Source organism: Cervus canadensis, chromosome X (genome assembly GCF_019320065.1).
Source record: "Cervus canadensis isolate Bull #8, Minnesota chromosome X, ASM1932006v1, whole genome shotgun sequence".
In the NCBI taxonomy this organism is placed as follows: domain Eukaryota; kingdom Metazoa; phylum Chordata; class Mammalia; order Artiodactyla; family Cervidae; genus Cervus; species Cervus canadensis.
This window is the reverse complement of record NC_057419.1, coordinates 37,744,476-37,763,445: the sequence shown is the minus strand read 5'-3', so window position 1 is coordinate 37,763,445 and position 18,970 is coordinate 37,744,476.

Below are 18,970 nucleotides of genomic sequence, written 5' to 3'. Positions count from 1 at the left end.
CATTGTAAGTCAACTATACTTCAATAAAGCAAAAAAAGAGGACCAACAGCAGGTCCCTAGAAAACTGGCGTAGTCATAAATTATGAACAAAAATATGGCAGGATATGGGTGGGGAAGGCCTTTTTCCCAGTTGCAAGCCCAAAGTTGATGATCTCAACTGGCTCCCCTTTACCCACTTGTTTTTTTCCCTCTTGACTGTCAAAGGGTTTGGCTCTCTTGCCTCTTTCGCCGCCACCACCCACTCTTCCACCTGGGTGCCACCCCCCAAGCCTGCTGCCAAACCGGCTTTATTCATCTGAATTGAGACAGACATTTCCTCACTTCTTTCTTACCATACCCAGCTTTGGAAAAAACCCCTCCTATCTAAGGTTTGCACAGGACTTTTGCTATTAACTATAGAGAAAGATGCAGGGGTTAACAAAAATAACAATAAGAAAGCTCAAAGAATCTCAACTTGTCCCTGGTCTTCACGGACGAGTATGGAACATATGTGTTTTTGTAACCCTCTTCCCTAAGTCCTTCTTTATGTGTTTCTGTGAAAGATTTCATGTTCTTCTCTTAGAAGCCAGCAACACCCTCCCAACCCTGTCGTTGTTTTTAAAAATCTTCTTAGTTAATAAACATTTCGTAAGAGCCTACATTTCCAGACACTAGGCTACGTGCTTTTGCATAACGTACACCCCAGACTAAAGTCCTAAGATTTAGCCCCAAGTAGATTTGAGTTGGCACTACTACTAAGATTGAGGCAGCTTTCAGTCCTTTCCAAACCCTGGAAGTCAGTCTGATGTAGTGAGAAGAGCTCTAGATTGAGTCCTCATTGTAGTTCTGTCACAAACTAGTTGAATAATGATAATAATTGCACTACTATTAATAAGTAACATTTACTGAGTTTTAATTTTTTTCATTTATTTATTTGGCTGCATTGGCTCTTAGTTGTGGCAAGAGGGCTTAGTTGCCCTGAGGCATGTGAAATCTAAGTTCCCTGACCAGGGATCGAACCTTCACCCCCTGCACTGAAAGGCAGAGTCTTAATCACTGGACCACCAGGGAAGTCCCTATTGAGTTTTTATTATGTATTAGGCACAGTGCTAAGTGCTTTACAAGGATTATCTGGTTTAATCCACAGAATAAGCATGTAAATTAAATACCATTACTATCTTAATTTCACAGAGGAAAATGAGACTTAGTGAGGGTAAAGGGACCTACTTAAGATCCAGAGCTACTAAGTGAGAGAGCAGAGATACAAATCCGGGCCATCTGACTCCAGAGCCTGCACAAATCAGTTCACCTGTTTGGCTTTGTTTTTTTCTTTTGCAAAATGGGAATTTTGTATTAGGTGATCTCTCAAATCTCTCCTAGGTCTAAAATCCTATTTTCTGTGGGTGCTTAAGATGGGTACAAGACTCCAGATTGAACTTTTGGCTTTAGACTGCCCTGAGCTTACACTTCACACCCACACAAATTCTGTCCTGGCTCCCTGCAGGAATAAGGTCCACAAAGCTTCATCTATCAGTATTCTGGCTCTTTGAACTGATCTTTGAGCTTTCTCATTAACTAGTCGTGTAGGCCTCTATGGTTCCAACCTTCAAATGACATGATATTTACTAGGCTTATTATCAGAAGAGTGTCCAAAACACAAAAAGATGCTTGTATTTTATTTTTATCTTTGGCTGCACCTCACAGCATGTGGAACTTCCCCAACCACGGATCGAACCCGAGCCCTCTGCAGTGGAAGTGTAGAGTCTTAACCACTGGACAGCCAGGGAAGCCCCAAGATGCTTGCATTTTAAAATTTTATGAAAAGAGCTAGATGTGATACTTTATATGCTATATGCTCATAATTTTGTTTAAAATATGTTGAGAAAAAATAGGAAGAAATGTTTAAAAGTGTTAACAGTGTTTTTTTTCTTTTTACTTTCTTATATTTTTTCAATTTTTTTTGTGTATAACTCTTAAACTAAGGGAACTGCTTTATGTTTTTCTCTTTCTATAAGGAATTTGAGGCACTTTACCTGAAAAAAACAGTACAAATGTCATCAGATTATAGAACTAGATCATCAGAGGCATGTAGAGGATGAAGCAGCTAGTGTGCGATGACTGAACATTAGATTAATCTCCTGAGCCGCCTAGGGGAACAGGGAAAACACAGTAAATTACACAATTCTTGTTATCAGAATGAAAGACACGTGGCCATTCCTTAAGAGAGATAGAGACTTTCGTCACTAAATTCTTTTTTCCCTCACTTGAAAAGACAGCGCTCCAGCAAACAAAATTTTTTGAAAAAAATAAAAAATTTGTAATCCTATTGCCCTCATACAATTTTCAGCTTTGCCTTTTAAAATTTTATGAAAACTTTTTTCAAGTTTCCTGTCCTTGTCCACAGACACAAATAATTTTACATGGTTGCAATTAGACTCTATGTACCATTTTGTGTTGTTGCTTTTTTCAATGAACATATCATAAACATGTTTTCATATTTAGTCTTCCAGAACTACAGTTTTTAACAGCTACATAATGGTTCATCGCTGGCACTAAATTCCATAAGAAATTTCTCATATGGGATTTACCATAAGGGACAATGTCCTCAGTAACAGTTTTGTAACGCACACAGAAGAGATTTTCATATTACTTTCTTGTAACTGTCCTGGCTAAAAGCCAAGGGTATAACATTAAAGTGTTTCTGCAGGGGCTGAGCTAATATGGTTTAGGCATGTAACTTTCTGGTGCTCTAACTTGATCTGAGGACACAACTTAAAATGCCACCTAAAGAAGTGGATGGATAGAATGTCCCTTACAATATATTCCATAAATATCTCTTCTCACAGTCAGGCTTTTGACAGAACCTCAGAAACTGACTATACTTATTCTCTGATGAAGGATAGAAGTGTTGGTATGCTCTGTTGTTGACTGAGGCAGGATCCATATGTTTTGGAAGCCAAATGAACAAGTGGTTGGGTGACACGTTAACGTTCTGGCTTGAAAGTTGGGAAGCTTGACCAGCTTTGTTGTCTGCATGGAAGTTTACCTCACATCACCATGGAGGTAGGGTGCAGGTGAAGTCAGATTTTTCTTAGGAAGCAGCTTTTGGAACTGAGTTCCACACCACAGAGGAGGTATTTTTGATCTGAACAATTTTCAAAGCCCATAACCAGTCAGGTGGCCTGGGCATATGAAGGAAAGTCTCATAGATATTCCAATGGACCGTCTGCTTTTAGGAACTGTGGGATCCCATGTGTCTGCCAGAATGAATTAGCTGCAGAATGGGGTTTTGTATTGACCAATTGAATCTTGGAGACTGTCAACAAGGACAATTGAAATTTTTTACATAAATCATGTTGAGCTTTTATTTCTGGCACTAACTGCATACTAGAGCCCATTGCCTCTTAAGAACTACATCTAATCTGTAGTAATATTATGTCAGCAGCATAAAAGTGGATTCTTTTTTTTCATTCTTTTTTTATTTAAATTTTTTATTGTATTAACATTACAGCCACAAGAAAAAAAATTTTTTTAAATAGAAAAATAGAAGAACATAATTTCCCACAAACTCACCATCTTAACACAACTATCATTAGAATTTTGTGTACTTCTCTTATTTTTTTCAACACCATATTTTTACATATTTATATTCATGTTATGTATATAAATTTGTGTCCTTTTAAAAAATATTTATTTATTTGGCTGCATCAGGTCTGGGTCTTAGTTGCAGTGTACTGGCCTAGTTGCCCCGAGGTATGTGAAATCTTAGGTCCCCCATAGCATGTGGGACCTTAGTTTCCTTGACCAGGGATTGAACCCACGTCCCCTGCACTGCAAGACATGTTCTTAACCACTGGCCACCAGGGAAGTCCCTGTGTCCTGTTTTAATATTTGCAATTGCACAAGTAATACATGAGTACATTTTTCTTTAAAAATTTAGAACATTACAGAAAATTCTAAAAATTCCTTTGGTCCCTTATCTCACTCACCTTTCCTCCCTCCTTGAAGTTAACACTTTCATGGGTTTGATATGTACTCTCCCAGACCTTTTAAAAAATACTCTTACATAGGAAGAATGTAATATTGTTTTGTGTGCAATAAATGATTACATTTAGCAATTTTTTTCACATGAAAATGTTTTTGAGATCTATCCTTATTGATATCTCTAGTTCATTCCCTTTAACTGCTGTATTGTATTCCGTTTAATGACTATGCCACATTTCATTTAACCATTCCATGAGGGAGAATTCTTATCTTCGCGTGTGGGGGGGGGGTAAGAGGGCTAATAATTTTGCTAAACTGCCTCAGCTTCCCCAGTGTCACTCTGAGCTGAGTATATTAATGCAAAGAGACAACCTGAAATAAAAAAAAATAAGTCACTTTAGGAACACTCCTACACTGTTGGTGGGAATGTAAACTGATACAGTCACTATGGAGAACAATATGGAGATTTCTTTAAAAACTGAAAATAGAACTACCAGATGATTCAGCAATCCCACTCCTGGGCATATATCTGGAGAAAACCATAATTTGAAAAAAATACATTCTCCCCAATGTTTACTGCAGCATTATTTACAGAAGCCAGGACATTGAAGTAACCAAATGTTCATCAACAAAAGAATGGATAAAGAAGATATGGCAAATATATACAATAGAATGTTGTGCTGTGCTGTGCTTAGTCGTGCAGCTTACTCTGCCATAAAAAAGAATGAAATAATGCCATTTTCAGCAAAATGGATGGACCTAGAGAGTGTCATACTGAGTAAAGTAAGTCAGGCAGAGAAGGGCAAATATCATATGATATTGCTTGTTTGTGGAGTCTTAAAAAAGGCTGCAAATGAACTTATCTACAAAACAAAATAAAGTTACAGATGTAGAAAATAAATTTATGGTTACCAGGGGATAAGGGAGGAGAGGGATAAATTGGAAGATTGAAATTACACATACACAACACTCTATATAAAATAGCCTTTCTCTTCTCCACAGGATCTTCCTGACCTAGGAATTGAAACAGGGTCTCCTGCATTACAGGCGGATTCTTTACCAACTGAGCTATGAGGGAAGCCTATATAAAATAGATAACTAATAAGCACTTACTGTATAGCACATGGAACTCTATTCAATACTCTGTAATGGACTATATGGGAAAAGAATCTAAAATGAGTGGATATATGTATATGTATAACCGATTCACTTTGCTATACACTTGAAACTAACACAACATTATAAATCAACTATACTTTCATTAAAAAAAATTTTTTTAAGTCACTTTATATGCAGATACAGAGATGCTTGGTCCTCAGATCACCATCCTGTGAGTCTAGATTCACAGTGCTATCCAATAGAAACTTCTGTGCTGATGGAAATGTTCTATCTGTTCTGTTTGATACAGTAACCATTAGCCACATGTGCCTATTGAGCACTTGAAATGTGGCCAGGTTACTGAGGAGTTGAAGTTTTAATTTAAATTTGGTCAAGTGGCTAGTGGCTACTGTGTCAGATGGTGCAAGACTCTAGCACACAGTAATGGAAGCCACAATTTTTTATACTACAAATTATATCATCAAGAGCTCTAAGACAATTGTGTCCCATTCTCTAAAGGTCAATGAATGATGCTAAGATCTTGTGTTGGTCCCTTTACATTTCCTACCTTTAAGGTTCAGTCTCCTTGTTCCTGATTTCCAGATGGGTTAAAAGATGGATTATCATATGGAAAAGACAGGGTTGCTAGAAAAGCTTTCTGGGAAATGACTGTACTCAAATCAAACCATGTAGAAATTAACTTCTAATTGCAGCACCTTCACTTGACATTTGATAATTGAATCCCCCCACCAACCATCCCACTAGCCCAGCGAAAGCTTCAGGGATAACAGAGCAGTATGCAAAGTCAACAGAATAATATGAACATCTTACAAAAACAGTCTTGGCTATGAGCAAGCGTTGTACAGTTAGTCGAGTTGTTTGTCATAAATGGGTTTAGATCCAGAGAGAACTAATCTACTTGTTTTCTATAAATGCCTCTGGGACTTCCCAAATCCTCATCCAGATCTCTTTTATCACCCAGAATGTTCCCAACCATCCCACATAGTCTGCTAAATCTATAGCTCACATAGTTAAGCACGTGGTTATGCAATTTGCTCTCAGAGTAGGCTCCAGAATGTCCAGACCTAGTGTCCAGTTGATCTTCCCTGGCAACATCAGGCAGATACGACAGCACATGTGGGCTGAAGAAATACACAGTCTGCCCCTGGGGAATAGTGAAGCATGAGGCACAAACACACGTACTCTTAATACAGATAATAATAAAATAACACAAAAAATATGCTAGCTATGCCTGTAATAAAAATCCATGACCAGCTCCTCTTTTTCATGTGGGTACCGATGTATCAGTGTATGTACATATATCTATCCCTTTGTCTTTCTCCCCTCCCTGCCCTTTCCTGTTCTTTTATGTTTACTTTCTCTGATCTCTTTCTCCTTTTGCCTCTGGCAGTTTCCACTGCGGATTCACTTTCTTCTTTTCCTGTGACGGTCTTATAGCATCCTTCAACAAGGTCATGCACTCAGTTAATCTGTGAGTGGTATCAGGCCATTAGGTACAAGTTAAAGAAAAAGGAGGTTTAACACAGTCCTGTCTTACTTATGATTTAGTCCGGAATACCAGAGGACTTTTACCTACCTTTAGACTTTCTATTTCAAGCTTTTTAAACAAGAAAGTCCCCCTACAGTCAGAATAGAAATAATGCTGTTTGAATAATTTGTTCATTAAAGGAAAATTGTGAAATACAGAAAAGAATTGCTTAAAGTAACTGTGGTTCCATCACTCAATGAAAAACAAAGTTAATAATTTGGTTATACTTCTTTCCAGCATTATTTTTCCCTTCCACATAGATTTTTAAACAATGTTGTATTCACACTATACATACAATTCTGTAATTTTGGTTTTGTCTTTCTCTCACTCAACATATAAGTATGTTTTCAAATGATTACACAGATTCATAAATACAGTTTTAGTGCCTACATAATATTCTATCAGTTGGATGTATCATAGTTTAATGATTTCCTTATTACTAGACATTTATCTTGAAGTGGTATTGAATGAGGATTTTCACAAGCATTGATTACCAAGGATCTATGTTAAGCACATATGATAGTCTCCAAACAGTAATTGCCCATGAAATCACAGGAAAATGATAGTTCAATAAAAGCTTCAGTTTTTCAAAGCACAGTAGATTTCTCCATAAAGTTTAAGAGAGTGTAATAGTTTTCAATCTTATAGTAGTGTTACAACCTCCCTTTCCAAGATGACAGCCTGGCATAGCAGAAAGGAAAAATATTTTGGAATCAGATATTCTTTTCTTTATTCAATAAATATTAATCGAGTGCCTATTACATGCACTGTAAATACACCAATAAGGAAAACATAGTGCTTGCCCTAATGGAACATTTAGTTAAGTGAAGGTCACAGACAATCAACATAGTTAATTACATACAGCATGATAAATACTAAGATTGGAAAAATATGGAGGCTATTGATGTATTAGTGAGGGACGCCTAACTTGAACTTGTGGGTCAGGAAGGCTTCCTGGAAGAAGTGGCATCTAAGCTTAGTTGTAAGAGATGAGTAGGAGTCAGAAGGCTAAAGATAGGAAGGGGACTGGAGGAGAGACTCTGTGTTCCAGACAGCGGGAACAGCAAGGATAAAGGCTTACAAGCATAACAGAGACTCTCTTCATCTGAAGCGGTCTTTATTTTGCCATCATTATTAAATATCATTTTTTACTGAACATATTAATAGAATTCTGGGTCAATAGTGATTTTTTCCCCAGTAATTTAAAGATGTTTTTCTACTGTCTTCTAGCATCCATAGTTTCTGAGAAGTCAATTGTTTTTGAATCATTACATGTGATGTACTATTTTTTTCTGGCTGCTTTCAAGATTTTCTCTTGATCTTTGGTTCTTAGCAGTTTGACTATGATACACCTAAGTGCAGTTTTCTCCGTATTTATCCTGTGTGGGCTTTGCCGAGCTTGAATCTGTAAATAATTTGTCCTTCACCAAATTTGGAAGTGTTCAACCATTATCTCCTCCCATAATGTTTCTGGCCTTATTCTCTCTTTTCTCTTCTTCTGGGAGGTTAATCACACATATTTTAGACTGCTGATGTTCTCTCACGGGTCTGTAAGGATCTGTTCACTTTTTTCAACCCTTTTCTTCTTCAGATCAGATACTTTTTATTGCTGTACCATCAAATTCACTTACTTTTTCCTCTATTGTTTCTTTCTGCTATTAAATGCATCTAGTTAATTTTTAAAATTTCAGACATTGTGTTTTTCAGTTTTAGAATCTCCATTTACTTTCTTTTTTTATATTTTCTATTTCTCTGCTGAAGTTTCCTATCTTTTCATTCATTACCAGGGCATTTTTACTCTCCTCATTGAGCATCATCATCTCAGGGTTGGCATCCATTTGTTTTCCCCTTGAAAATGTGTCACATTTTCTTGATTCTTCATATATTGAGTGATTTTAGAGTGTTTCCTAGACATTGTGAATGTTATGTTGTGGAGTCTCTGGATACTGTTATATTTGTCTTAAAAGTAAGGATGCATTTGTTTCAGCAGGCAATTAACTTGGTTAAATTAAAAATAAAAACCCTGCCTTGCCTGTGCTGGGTGGCAGCTCAAATCTCAGTTCCATTCTTTTATCTTAGATGAAAGTTGCTTTCGGTCTGCCCTGTGCATGCATGGTTTAGGATAAGTCTTGAGAGGAATTTATACAGATAATTTAGGGCTCCTTTTCTCAAGATCTCTTTCTGATCTATTCCCTCCCTTTCTAGAGACTGTGGTTTCCCCATATCCTATTCTCTGGCTCTTCAAGCTAGAAATAGGAGGGTTTTCTATTATACTTTTAGCCATGTGGTTGGTGACTGCAGTCTGCTGTCAGGCTAAATCCATAAAAAGTAGGAACCTTGGCCCATGCTGTCCCTTTCTTCCAAGCTCCAACCTCTGTCCAGTGTCTGCCTACTTTTGTTTTCTCTCTGGAGCTTTCAGGTGTGTGTGTGTGTGTGTGTGTGTGTGTGTGTGTATTTTGTCCAGAGTTTATAGTTGTTATTGAGAGCTTATTCCACCAAACCTGTGAGAGATTCTCAGATGAGCTTACTTTACATTTTGGGAGGAAGAATCATAGCCCTCAACTTCTTTCTTTTTCACCTTAACGTTTCTCTATATTATTACCCATATCCTCCTCTTGCTTCAGAGGAAAAAAAAAGGCTAACTTGTTTTCTTTTTCCCGTCACCTCCTGTTTTTAGCAGGAACTATAGTTATTCCAATCATTTTATTTATTCAGTTATTCAACAAATATGTATTGAGTCAGGCATTGAACTAGGTATTATAGGTATTAATAATAAGAGCAAGTCAAAATAGACCTTACTTCACTGAGACTGCTCTCTTCAAGGTGATCAAAGGTCTGACTTCTTAATCACCAGATCATATAACCTTATCTTAGTCTCATCCTTTCTAACTTCATTGATCCATCCTCTATTGACTCTGGTAACCAGTCTCTCCTTAAAACTCTCCTTTATCTCTCAGTTCTCTCACCTCTTTGATTTCTCTTTTAGTTTTCCAAGTAGAGGAATTCTCAGAGACCTTGTCCTTGGCTCCTTTCTTCTCTTATCCTTGACAGTCTTACTCAATCTTAGTTTTTCAACTACCACTTCCATGTTCCAGACTCCAAGTCTCTATCTTCAGTCCTCATATCTCTCTTGAGATTGAAACTTGAATTTCAGCTGTTTGTCTCCACTTGGTTGCCTAACAATTACATTAAGCTGCACATAGACAAAATCCAACTCATTATCTAGCTCCTGAACCTACTCTTCCTCCTGTGCTTTTTATTTTGGTTAATTCTTGATACTGTAAGTGTATAATTAAATAAGGGCCATTGCAAAAGGGATTCTCATGTTGGGTGGGAAGTTTGACAATACAGAATGTTCTAAAGTCCTTCCTAATTCTGTGATTCCATTATGGTTCCAGCACAGTGTTATCCATTTCCTTCAAGGAGCTGGGAATCAACTGGGGGAGAAAACAACTGAGTGATAGTTCTGACTTCAAATGAAAGCAGGAATTCAGAGAAAGGAGATAGTGTGCATTGAAGTAGTAAGAGAAGACAAAGCTATTCAAAGGCAGAAGCTGTATCCTCTGTTCAATTTCTATCCTCACAGCACCCATTCTCTACACACTGTAGAAACTCTATAAAGACATTTTGAATGATTTTGTAATCATCATTAATGTTTATTGAGTACATGTTGAGTGCATAGTTCTTCACTAAATGATGCAGGGGTTAACCGAGATTTGATGTAGTCCCTGACCTTTCCCAATCAATCAGTCAACCAACCAATATTTGCTGAGTGCCTATTATTTGCAATACGCCATGCTAGGCATTATGGGGGATACATGATGCAAGAGAAATAAAAGTTGTGGTCTCTTCACTTAAGGAGTTTATAGTATGGTTGGTAAGATGAGACGTAAAAGTACAAAACTAATTAAAAATGTGAGTCAGAGCCAAAAGAACACTACAGAGGATAAGTCTGTAGAAAATTTCAGAAGTACAGATTACTGTAGACTGGATGAATATGGAGGTTTTATGGAGGAGGTGGAACCTGCACTGGGCTTTGAAGGATGGACAGAAATTAAATAATCTTGAAGTTACCATAGGCATTAAGAAGATAGAATTCAATACAAAAAGTTTCAGATTAAAGGTCAGATGAAGAACATCTAGGCAGGAGCAGGCAATTTACACCAGAATGTTACTAAGCTGTTATTAGTGAAATTCTATCCCTTATTCCATTTTTTTGGGTCTTTTTCCCCTTTTTCATTTCCTAATTCTTTTTTTCATCTTACTCCCTTTATGGTGATATATAGGGTTAAAAGAATCTTTGTGAGGCAGGTTGAAAATCTGGGTTCAGAAACCAGACTGTGTGAGTTCAAATCCCGACTTTACCATTCATTAGGTGTGTGATTTTGGGCAAATTGCTTAATCTGTCTGTGCCTCATCAGCTATAAAAATAGCACCTATGCCATAGGATTGTTTTGAGGATTAACTAACTGAGTTAAAATATATAAAGTGCTTAAAAGAGTGCCTGGCATATAGTATGTGTTCAATAAATGTTAGCTTTTATTAAGGAAAGAAGGCTGGCTAACTACAACATTATTATCTTTCCAAGTCTTATTGTTGCTAGATAATTTGTTAAATAATTAACAAACACCTGTATGGAAGTTGGAGGCCAGCCTCTTGTCAGCTAAAGGTTAGGTCTTTAGTAACACCTGATAACCATGCATAGATACACACACACTTAGGCCACACCACTTTTCCCCAGATAGCCCTCACCCCTAGGTGATCCAGAGATACTTTAGTAAAATAAATACAATTACCAACTCAAGTAGACAAGTTGAGTATTTAAAGGACTTTTCATCAACATCGTGAGGGAACTGACAACTTTTAGAAGGGATTTAGTTAAAGTAAAGATGGTCCCTAGGGAGGTGCCAGGTGAAATTAGGATTAAATGAACTTCAAAGGGATAAATCACTACTAGTAGTAGGCAGCTGGATAAATGTGTGCAGAGAGAGAGTGGGGCATCATAAGAAGGCAGGTAAACTCTGGGTCAACATTCCCTGGAATAGACTGTCTGTCATGAGTCCCACTTTCTGGATTTCCTCTCTCCACTACCTCTTTTGCAATCAGACCTTTCCTCTACTCCCTCCCTGCAGTTCTAGACCCCTGCTCCCAAGAACAAAAACACTCCAAATTATAGGGGTTCTTGATGTGCCAATTCCTCAGGACAGGCTGAATAGAGACTAAAAAGAAGTTCTTGTCACTATTGTTGCAAATGACTGATTCAGAGATTGTGCAATCTCCTTTGAGAAAAGTTTAAGGGCAGAAAGATGGATAGATGTATGTTTGATTAAGGCATAGTATTGCCTGTGGGCAGGAGGGTGAACTACTGAGATTCCTTCCAATTTGAGGATCCTAAATTCTCTCTTACCCTCCCCCCAATTCTGGATTCCTTTTGACAAAGAATGAACACAGTCAAAGAGACCCAATAGAAAAGAAAATAGGCACTGCTCTCACATCACCCTCTGATGTCACCTGTTTGCCAAGAGATCTGACTTGGCTATTCTATTCTGTGTGTGTGTGTGTATGGGAGCCAGATGATAACAGGAGCCAGATGATAACAGCTGTCAATTGCATTATTACTGCAAAGGATTTAATTAGCCCAGTACCCTGCTACTCTCTTCTCCATCTTATCAAACCCTCCTCTTAAAAAATGACTGTGTTGGGACTTCCCTGGCAGTCCAGTAGTTAAGACCTCCCCTACCAATGCAGGGGGTGCGAGTTTGATCCCTAGTCAGGGAGCTAAGATCCCACATGCCTTGGGGCCATAAGACCAAAACATAAGACAAAATCATTATTGTAACAAATTCAATAAATATTTAAAAAATTGTCCACATAAAAATCTAAAAAAAGGACAGTGAATTTACGCCTCATTGTGAATTTAACTTTCACAATTCTCCTAGGGCTATTTGATTTTAAGCGTTTTCATTTTATTTACCTGTATAATCAACTTCTCTCTTTCTATAAACTTCTACCCCCCTCCACAGCTGTTAAACATATTCAAATCTCCTTTCTCTTTAAACAAACAAACAAATCTTTCTTTGTCAATGCATTGCTTTCTATCTACCACATTCCTGGATTCTTGGGCAAGCTTCTCAAAAGAATAGTCTCTACTAAATGTTTTCACTTCACCTCTGATTCAGTTCTTAATCTTCTGCAATCTGGGTTCTACTTTCAGTGCTCTACCAAACCTCTCACCTTTAGATAATTGTTAAACTGAGTGGACATCTTCCAGGTCTTATTTGACCACTCTATTGTATTAAATACTGTTAACCACCTGTTTGTTCCTTTTGGAAACATTTTTTATCTCTCTCCCTTCAGATCACTAGTGTCTTCTGGTTCTCTTTCTACCTCTCTGACAACTCCTTCCTAGGTTTCCTTCACAAGCTTCTCTTCCTGTGCCTGTCTTTAATTTTTTCCCAACTATAAACAGTTTTATTTTTCTGATGAAAAAAGATACATATTTATTGTTAAAGGGCTTCCCTAGTGGCTCAGTCAGTAAAGAATCCGCCTACAATGTGGGAGACCTGAGTTCAATCCCTGGGTTGGGAAATTCCATGGACTATTCACGGGGTCACAAAGAGTCAGACACGACTGAGTGACATTTACTTTCACTTCACTTATTGTTAAAAATTAGATCCTTTAGAAAATTATAACTAAAAACACAAAAGTGAAACTCTACCACCACACAGAAGTAACTACCACTAACATTTTGATTTATAACCTTCTGGTCTTTAAAAATTATTATGTATATCATATACAGTAATACATGGCATTTTAATGGATGGTATCACTGATGCCTTAGAAAGCATCACTACGAACAAAGCTAATGGATGTGATGGAATTCCAGTTTGGCTATTTCAAATCCTGAAAGATGATGCTGTTAAAGTGCTGCACTCAATATGCTAGCAAATTTGGAAAACTCAGCAGTGGCCACAGGACTGGAAAAGGTCAGTTTTCATTCCAATCCCTAAGAAAGGCAATCCCAAAGAATGCTCAAACTACCACACAATTGCACTCATCTCACATACTAGGAAAGTAATGCTCAAAATTCTCCAAGCCAGGCTTCAGCAATACATGAACCGTGAACTTCCAGATGTTCAAGCTGGTTTTAGAAAAGGCAGAGGAACCAGAGATCAAATTGCCAATATCCGCTGGATCATCGAAAAAGCGAGAGAGTTCCAGAAAAACATCTATTTCTACTTTATTGACTACGCCAAAGCCTTCTACTGTGTGGATCGCAATAAACTGTGGAAAATTCTGAAAGAGATGGGAATACCAGACCACCTGACCTGCCTCTTGAGAAACCTGTATACAGGTTAGGAAGCAACAGTTAGAACTGGACATGGACCAACAGACTGGTTCCAAATAGGAAAAGCAGTACGTCAAGGCTGTATATTGTCACCCTGCTTATTTAACTTATATGTAGAGTACATCATAAGGAACGCTGGGCTGGAAGAAGCATAAGCTGGAATCAAGATTGCTGGGAGAAATATCAATAACCTCAGATATGCAGATGACACCAGAAAGTGAAGAGGAACTAAAAAGCCTCTTGATGAAAGTGAGAGAGGAGAGTGAAAAAGTTGGCTTAAAGCTCAACATTCAGAAAACTAAGATCATGGCATCTGGTCCCATCACCTCATGGGAAATAGATGGGGAGACAGTGGAAACAGTATCAGACTTTATTTTTTTGGGCTCCAAAATCACTGCAGATGGTGACTGCAGCCATGCAATTAAAAGACGCTTACTCCTTGGAAAGAAAGTTATGACCAACCTAGACAGCATATTAAAAAGCAGAGACATTACTTTGCCAACAAAGTTCCGTCTGGTCAAGGCTATGGTTTTTCCAGTGGTCATGTATGGATGTGAGAGTTGGACTGTGAAGAAAGCTGAGTGCTGAAAAATTGATGCTTTTGAACAGTGGTGTTGGAGAAGACTCTTGAGAGTCCCTTGGACTGCAAGGAGATCCAACCAGTCCATCCTGAAGGAGATAAGTCCTGGGTGTTCATTGGAAGGACTGATGCTGAAGCTGAAACTCCAGTACTTTGGCCACCTCATGTGAATAGTTGACTAATTGGTAAAGACCGTGATGCTGGGAGGGATTGGGGGCAGGAGGAGAAGGGAACAACAGAGGATGAGATGGCTGGATGGCATCACTGACTCGATGGACATGAGTTTGAGTAAACTCTGGGAGTTGGTGATGGACAGGGTGGCCTGGCATGCTGCGATTCATGGGGTCGCAAACAGTCGGACACGACTGAGTGACTGAACTGAACTGATCACTGATGACATGAACTTGGGCAGAATTCTGGTTATGGTGAGCGACAGGGAAGCCTGGCGTGCTGCAGTCTTATGGGGTCACAAAGAGTTGGACATGACTGGGTGACTGAACAACAACATACAGTAATACAAGTAGTATCATATTATGGTATCTTTTTTCACAAATAAGGTCTTTTATTTGTCACCATTAAACGTCTGCATTTTAAACAGATTCTTGGATTGGTGGCTCATATCCTTCAGCTCATTCAACTTCAGCACCTGTCTCATCCCCAATAGCTTTTCCTGAACTACTACCTTCACCATGTTGCTCCATGAGTTTTCCCAATTCAAACTTGGGCTTCTTCAGCATTTTTACTTTTCTAACAAAGACTTCATGAAGCAGATAAATAGATTGGCAAGACTTTTCTATGTCTGTTCCAATGCTGTCTAGAATCAATTTATTTTTCAAGTCATTTGTCTGCACCTCTTGGGTCACGATTTCCTTCATCTTCTTTTGAATTTGACGGATCTGCTGGTGCTGGGCATAAGTCTTACAAATCTGATTGTTGCATTTTTAGTAAAACCCACACAGAACAGATGAAGCAAATAATCATCAGCAGTCTTGATGTCAATGTAGCTTCAATCACGGTACTTTCTTTTTGGCTTCCTTTTTGCTGCCTTTCATTAAGGCGCTTGTTCTTGCCGATCACCATGATCGAGGATATTTTTTTAACCAGCTTTCTCCCACTTTTTTTGTGGGCATCATCCCCTATCAATAAATATAAGAACATTATTTTAAATGGATACGTAGGAGAATCCTGAATTTGGCAATTTACACAAGACAGTGAGTTTTACTATTGAGGTGAAAATTTTGAGCCAAAAGTTTTGATAGATAACAACAAATAATTTTTTTGACCATGCCCCAAGGCTTGCAGGATCTTAGTTTCCTGACTAGGGATTGAACTTGGGCCCTGGCAGTGAAAGAGCCAAGTTTTAACCACTGGACCACAAGGGAATTCCCATTAAAATTTTTTTTAATACAAAAGCACTTAAACATAAATGAAATGAAAATGAAAAACAACTCTCCCTGCTGTCCCTGACTCCTGTTTTCCAATTCTGTTCTCCAGAGACAAGCAGTATTACAAGTTTCTTGAGGTCAAAGGCTTTTTTTTTTTTTTTAAATACATACTGCCAGTTAGCCTCCCAGAAAGATTGTATGGATTTATACTCTCATCAATATTGCATGCCGTCACCAATTTTTGAATATTCTGTCCTTGCCTCTTCACATTTTTCTTTCTACACTATATGCTGATAGTTCCCAAATCTCTAGCCCTAATCACATCCTCGAGCTCCAGGCCAGTATTTCCAGCCACTTCCTGAACATTTGGAGGTCCTATAGATACCCCAGATTCATCTAAACTGAACTCACTGTCTTCCCTCCCAAGCTCACTCTTCTTTCTGTAATTCCAGTTTTGATTGGTGGTACCAGCAATCTGGGCTTCCCTGGTGGCTCAGACAGTAAAGAACTTGCCTGTAATGCAGGAGACCTGGGTTCGATCCCTGGGTCGGGAAGATCTCCTGGAGAAGGGAATGGCAACTCACTCCAGTATTCTTGCCTGGAGAATCCCATGGACAGAGGAGCCTGGTGGGCTACGGTTCATAGGGTCGCACAGAGCCTGACACGACTGACTGAGTGACTAACACTTTCACATTCACTGCATAGCAAGAAATGAGCAATCACTGGATAAACTTAAAAAGTACACAAGGCTTGTGTTTGGGATCACAAAGAGTCGGACATGGCTGGGTGACTTTCACTTCACTTTACTTCACTTTCACCAGCATTCTACCTAGTTACCTATCTCAGAAACCTAGGAGTCATTTTATTATTTTCTCTCTCTCCCTCAAATAGTAATAATAGCTAATAGTTACTGAACACTTACTATTTGCACATATTTTATTTCATTTAATTCTCACCAAAGCCCCAGAGGTAGTTTTTAGTCTTATTTCCATTTTACAGGGGAGGAAAACTTGTTGGATAACATGTCAACGTTGTATAGCTAGGAAGCAACGATCTAAACCCAGGCAGCCAAAGCCCATAGCTCACACATTTAGGCCCTACAACCACCATATCTAATCAGATACAACTCCTATCTATTTTATTTCCTCAGTCCCAGCCTTCTATCTTTCCCTTTCTCCACTCCCACCGCCACCACCTGATTCCAAGTACTATTGTAGATACTCATAATTGGTCACATTCAACTCTGATACATCTTCTTCCACGTTGCCTGCAAAATAATCCTTCTAAAACACAAATCTGATTGTGTCTTTTTTTTCGTTCTGTTGAAGATCCTTCAGTGGTTTCTTATTGCCTACATCATAAAGCCAAAGATCCTTTGCTTAATATAGAAGAATCATCCTCATCTGACCATCCCCAGCCAGGCTACCTCTCTAAGCACTTCCATAACACAACCTGAATTGGTGATAACTGTCTAAAAATATTGTGCTGCTTCTTATCTGGATGACTTTGCATATGCTATTCCTTCTGCATGAAATCACCTTTCCCCATTTCCATTCCTGTTGTCTTTTCATGTCTATCAAACTCAGATGTTTCCTCCTCCAGGAAGCCTTCCTAAATTCCTCCAGTTACTCATGTCCTACATGCTGCTGTGAACATTCACTTATTTCCTATTTGTCACATTATTTTTACTTTTATTTACTCATCTCCTTTTCTATAATGTTAACTCCTTGAGGGCAGGGACTCTCTTATTGAACTCTAGGTCTCTAATATTTAGCATAAGTAGATCTCCCAGGTGGCTTGGTGGTAAGGAATCCGCCTGCCAAAACAGGAGATGCTAGTTCGATCCCTGGGTCAGGAAGATCCCTGGGAGTAGGAAATGGCAACCTGCTCCAATATTCTTGCCTGGAAAATTCCATGGACAGAGGCGCCTGGCTGGCTACAGTCTATGGGGTCGCAAAGAGTAGGCCATGACTGAGGGACTGAGCACCCACGCACATAAGCAACTACACATAAGTAGTTGCTTAGGAAACTACACATAAGTAGTTGCTTAGGAGATATCAGTTAAATTGAATTAAAAAGCTTAACTGTGAAATTATAGGGCCATGTACTCTGTTGAAAGAATTTCAGGCATCAATGATATGGGATTTTTTTTTTTTTTTAGTAGAAGAGGGCTAGAGAAAGGAGAAGAATGACTTAAAACTATCACCTTTACTGTGGGCACTACCCTCTTCATGTGGGTCATGTGCAAATTTGTCATATAAGTATTAGTATTTCTTTAGATATTCTCATGTAGACATATAGTCTATCTCCATAATGGGCTGTAAGCAACCTCAGAGCAGTGCCAAGTATGGAATTTTGCAGATTAGAGATAGAAGGTGTTGAAATAAATGCTCTCAGTTTGCTGAGAAATGTAATATCTGAGTATACCTGAAATTAGCTTTTATGTGGCAACAAGTGGAGGATGAAGGTATGTCCACATTTTCCTGAAAACTGAGGATGAGAAATCATCTTTGTTTACCTCATCTTTGTTGCTTTCCTGGCATCGTAAGTAGCGCTCACTGAGTGCTCAACTGCGTGTGAAATGAAACTATCAGTGGCACAAGTGGCCAGGCTGCGTTCTACGTTTTTACTATTGTTGGAACCCCACCCTCGGGAGACCACCCTTCTATTTTCGCGCAAAACCAGGACTTATTCAGGTCCCGGGGCTTCGGCCTATCACTGTAGGATCCCAGCTTACGGGGCAGTACCCACTGCTGATGGATGCATAATATAAAAACAGTTTCTTGGGTTGAGGAGCAGCGATTGGCGGATCTCCCCTGTAGTGCTTCCTAGGATACTGGGGGAATGCGTGTTGGAGATGCAGGTTCCAGGGCAGTCACACACACCGCCCGGAAGTCTGAATGATGCCTTCTTGATACAGGAGAGCCAGCCATCAGCGTAGCCGCTATTCAGGGTTCCGGGCCCTTGGCCGTGACGGCGTGCGCGTGCGTGCGTGCGTGCGTGGGCGCGCGTGCGCGGCGCCACCGTCTGTGGGTTGGCTGGTTGTT